The following is a 5,440-nucleotide window of genomic DNA, read 5'->3' as shown; positions in this document are numbered from 1 at the left end:
CCTCTTCCCCCCGCCTCTTCAGAGAAGCTCCACTTCCGGGTTAAAACCCACCCCTCGCCTCATCGCGGAGGAAGCAAAGGGGGTAGGGAGTAAAGAGAGAAGGGGTACGCATGCGCCGCCCCTCTCATTCACTTCCCCGCCTCTCGACCATAGAGTGATGCCAGTTGGCGCCCTCTATCGCCCCCTAGGTTGGCGCGGGGGTAACGGCACCATCTGGGGCGCGCGGGAACGTCGAGGGACGGACCAACCGCTCTGCTCTGACGTCATCCAGGTGCGAGGCGGGAACCGATTCCCCTCTCGTTCAAAGGGTCACCGAACCTATTGCGCCTGCGCGGTCGTTTGAGGCCGCAGTGGCTGTAGCTCCTCCCCTTTTGCCCGCCTTGCCTCACCTGAGACTTCCGGCCCCGCCCTCTTCATTACATCTCCTCCTCTAGCGGGATTTTTTGACCTCACCAAACTGGCTCCTCCGTAACAACAAACAGATAAAGATTTTGTTTGTTATTTCCATTAGAAGAACGCTCAGGCATGGGGTTGTCCTTTCTGGTCTTCAAAAACGTCTGGCCTGGGTGGTTCTGAGCATGTACAGAGTTCCTTTTATTCAAAGGAACAAAAAAGCTCATACCTTGGAAATCTAATTGTTCTCTAAGGTGCTACTGGACCCAAATCTTGCTCTTCTGCTACAGACCAACATGGCTACCTTCTTGAAAAAAAGAAATCGAGGTCATTGTATCTCTGAGAATTGATAAAGTGCTCCCCTCTTCTTAAAGAGGATTTTTAAAAATAAAAAGGACACCAATATCGCAACAGCATGCATTGAGCACCATAGACAGCTCCTATAGTAGCTGAGCTAGGAAGCTGGGATAATCCCTGCTGTGAACCTTACCTCTGCCATTGTAACCTCTTTCAGTATGGGTTCTCTGGGTCTTGGTTAGGAACCAAATTTGCAAGACAATTGTTAGTGAAGAAATTTCTTTTAAGACAGAACCCTTCAACAGTCAAAACAATACAACTAGATTTTTATAACTGAACACTGGCAGCAAATAGTTTCATGTGGGTAGCCATGTTGGTCTGCAGTAGAAGAGCAACATCTGGGTCCAACGGCACCTTAAAGATTAACTAGATTTCCAGGGTATGAGCTTTTGAGAGTCAAAGCTCTCATCATCAGACAAAAAGAGTTTTGACTCCAACTCATACCCTGGAAATCTGATTGGTCTTTAAGGTGCTACAGGACCCAAATCTTGCTCTTTTACAGCAGTCTTTGAATTCACTTAAGCAACTAGTTGTTTCTTAGTAACATTTTGAGGTGAGTAAATACCAACTTTTAGGATCCACCAAGTGCCAGAGTCTTTTGATACAATCCTGATTAAAGGAAGAAAGTGGAATTCAGGCTTCAGGCTTCAAATTAGAAATTACAGCCCTGCAATACTAACATGATTCCAGTAATAATACCAAACTAAATATAACACCCTCCCCTACACTTTTACTCATTAATTTTTGTATACAACACATTTCCACTTGCCTCATTCAAGGTGAGCACATACAATTTTATCAAGTCCCCCAGCAACCAGCCTCTTCCTCAGATGTTCAGCTCCAGTCACTGACTCCATAGTGAGGTAAACCAACTAGCTCATGAGGGTTACATCATGAATTCACAATGCCTTAGACCTTAGGGCCCCCGCCCCCAACATATCCATTGTATGGGGATAAAACACACCTACCTTATAGGGCTGTTGTAGAAGAGGAGACTGGGAAACACTATACAAATGCTAAATAATGTTATTACCTTTGTGAGGAGATTTGGGAAATAGCCCCAGGGCTGACCAAGTGGTGACAGGCTAGATATACTGTAGGTCAGTGGTCTTCAGCTAGAGTTGCCAACTCTGGTTTGGGAAGTTTCTGGAGATTTGGGGGTTGAAGCCTGGAGAGGGTTGGATTTGAGGAGGGGAGGGACTTCAGTGAGGTATAATGCCATAGAGGCTACTCTACAAAGAAGCTATTTTCTCCAGCAGACCGTATCTCTGTACTTTGGAGATGAGTTGTAATTCTGCAAGATATCCAGGCCCCACCTGGAGGTTGGCAAGCCTATCTTTGGTCAATAGGTTGCTGACAACCCTCGGATGCATTGTGCCCCCCCCTACTAAAGCAGCCCCCCCCCCCCACATCCTCCTCTCTTTTCAGAAAGGATGTGCAGGAACAGCAAGATGGTGAGGCAAGGTCATTTGGGGAAAGATTCCTCCATGGGTTGTTTCTTGCTATGGTACACCTTGCTTCTAGTCTCTGGTTTGCTTCGCCTGCTATGCATTGCCCTGGCTTTGACGCTTCTGGCCTCGTAACTCAGGTTGCCCCGTCCCCCTCATTCTGTCATGCGATTGTGACATCACATGCCTGTAGCTGCTTGCCACCGAAGGGTTAAAAGTGGCTTCTGGGTCTGAAGACCACTGCTGGGGCTGTTGGCATTGCCCTTGCTAGCTAAGACTGGCAGCAGCTTCAGAGATGTTATGACAATCCACAGTCACTTGAATCAAGCACTGCTCTGGGCTGGCTCATTCGCCTGCACACTGGCAGAGAGACCAGCCCCTACCATGTGCAGCTCTGGCAAACCCACTCAAAAGCTCGGTGGGGACAGCCACCTCCAGGACTTGGAGCCTCGAACGGCAAACTGTACACCTCATGCCAACCAGCTGTCAAGGAGCTAAGCAGGCAGCCGCCACCTCCCATCTGCCGCCTCAGTTCACAGGCAGGAAGATAGCAGATGCATCCATGCTCAATGGAAGAACAAATGGGGAGGGGGCGTGGGTAAAGCATGCAAACAGAAGGTCCCAGGTTCTATCCATGGAATCACCAGTTAAAGACACAGGTACTAGGTGATACACAAGACCTCAGTTTGAGACCCCGGAGAGCTGCCGGTCATAGACAAGACTGGCCTAGACAGACCAAAGATCTGCTTTAGTAGGAGGCAGCGCACCTGCTTGTATGTTCAGATGTTTAAATGGGTTTTGGCTTTGGTTCCTTGAATTCTGGCAACTGACCAAGTAGTAAAGAAAAAAAAATTCTGGCTAGTGGGCCTCTCCAGCTGGGTGCAGTAATTAAAAATAAGGAGATGTGGCAAAATGCGGGACAAAATCAGAATAGGCAGAGATTAAACTAACACAGGGGAAATTATGTTCTAAGGAATGGAGGCACTGGGTGAGAATGGCACATCTCCTCCCCCCCCCCCCAGATCCTAACCACAATAGATGGGGAACGCTTGAGGTGTTATACAGGAATGCACATTCGGATAGTAACTGATCAAATCCCCAAACAAAAAACTTGCCTCTATTCATACGGATATAGTGAATCCAAACAGAAAAGGTTATGATGATGTGTGATATTTGGAAACCTTCTCATTTGTTCTGCTGCATGTTCCAAATGCCAGTTAGGGGATTCTAGTTTTTTAAAAAACAGGATACAAAGAGATTTCAAGCCCGTGATTCTTCCTAAGATGGAAGCATCTCTCTCTAAATACCAGCCTTCTACAGCCCACAAAGTGATGCCTTCTGGGCTTTTCTGAAGCAACTCGTATTCCAGTAAGCTGAGGAAAAGTTAGGACTGGTTCTTTCTTTTAGGTAAAAAGCATGTGGGCACCGAGAAATACATCTGTGGGCAGTGGACACACCATCACACAAATAGGATCACTCGAACAGAAAATAGTGAAGAAGGTGGATCAAGGCAGGGTCCTAGTATGGCAGCTCCATTGGTTCATCTAGCTTTCTGTCGGAGAGTTGTATGTCACATGCTCACCCTTCGGGGGAGAACAGCACTGGCAGGGGGTCACCTTGGTGCGGAAGATGTCAAAAACAACAACATGGTGTTAAGCATATCCTGCGGGAGAAAAATCAAAAATAGGCAGGGCAGTTGAGGTGGCCTTGCACAAGTCAAAAGTTGCGAGCTCGAGCAGTCCTTGACTAATTTTGGATCAACTTCAGAATGCTGTCAAGGCAGGGCCTGTGGAAAGTAGGGCAACCTCTGGTGGGAAGCTCTGCTCCTTCATTTTAAAAGTGGGGCAGACTCGGTGGCAAGGAAATGGTGCTCTGCACAGACAGGTAGGTAAAGGTAAAGGTAGTCCACCAAGTCATTACTGACAGGCACACTCCTTTTAAAAATATATTACTATCAGTTTCTTTAAAGGCAAGGCATGGAAGGGGCTTACTAAATGAGAAGAGCCCCAAGATCAAGTCTCCCTGTCCAAGATATTTTTCGATTTCATACCACTGAAATTATTTCCTTCTTAACTGCAGCAGTATGGAAAGGTGTGCAGTGGGGGGCGGGGGAGTCCACCAGATCTTAATTCGCTTTCTTCCCCATCTAACTTCCCTACAATATGAACTACTGAATACTCTGAGAGCCAAACTACAAGTGATGCCTGACACAGGTTGGACACTTGTCAGCTTCCCTCAAGTTTTGATGGGAAATGTAGGCATCCTGGTCCTGCAGCTGTAATGGAGAGCCAAGCTGTAAAACCAGGACGCCTACATTTCCCATCAAAACTTGAGGTAAGCTGACAAGTGTCCAACCTGTGTAAGGCATCACTTGTAGCTTGGCTCTCAGTCTGTGCTCGCCTCCAGGAAGTTTTAAAGGTCACTGGAACTTTAGTTCAGTCTTGTAACGTGAACTGGAAAGTGAGCTTCAAACTGCCGTCTATCCTGATTACTCACAGCCTCGGCCTGCTCTTTGGGAAGCCAAAGGAAGTCAGGCTTGGTGCTTCAGTTCCAGATCAGATCCAATCACCTTCCTAGCAAAAACGTATTCAAGCTCTAAAGCCACTTCCCTCCTGCACTAAAAGTTGATCCAGATCCTCCCCTGCATTGCTGAGCGTGCTTATTCGGGATTGGAGTTCCCAACGCACTGGCCTCCATTCCAGGTGGAGAGCTGAGCATGTACAGAAGGGCTAAAGAAGTGTGTATATGTGTGCGGATCGTGCCTGTGTGGCTTTATTCAGTACCACAATTTGAACGTGGGTAACCTCTGTTTATTAGAGGTTAAATTTAATGTGGGAGTTCTGTCTTGGCATACAGGTTCTCCTAATTTTGTTAATATACCACCATCTCGTGAACAGCATAGTATAATATTTAGATTATCCAACTAGGGTCTACGAGTCCTAGGTTTAAATACCCACCCAACCATGAAACTCACTGGGTGACCTTACACCAGCCACAGGAACATGGTGCTTAGAGAGAGTCAGACCATATGTTGATCTAACTCAGTCTTGTCTATTCAGACTGGCAGCAGCCGTCTAGAGCCTTGAGTTCTTCCACCTCACCTGCTATCTGTTCCTCTTAACTGGAGGTGCCGGGGATTGAACTTGGGGCCTGATGCATGGAAAGCTGATGCTCTGCCACTGAGCTCTGACCCCTAGTCACACACACACAGCCTAAAATCAGCCACAACACAGCTGAAGACA

The sequence above is a fragment of the Eublepharis macularius genome, chromosome 18, assembly GCF_028583425.1.
Source record: "Eublepharis macularius isolate TG4126 chromosome 18, MPM_Emac_v1.0, whole genome shotgun sequence".
Taxonomy (NCBI): domain Eukaryota; kingdom Metazoa; phylum Chordata; class Lepidosauria; order Squamata; family Eublepharidae; genus Eublepharis; species Eublepharis macularius.
Note: the sequence above shows the minus strand (reverse complement) of the source record.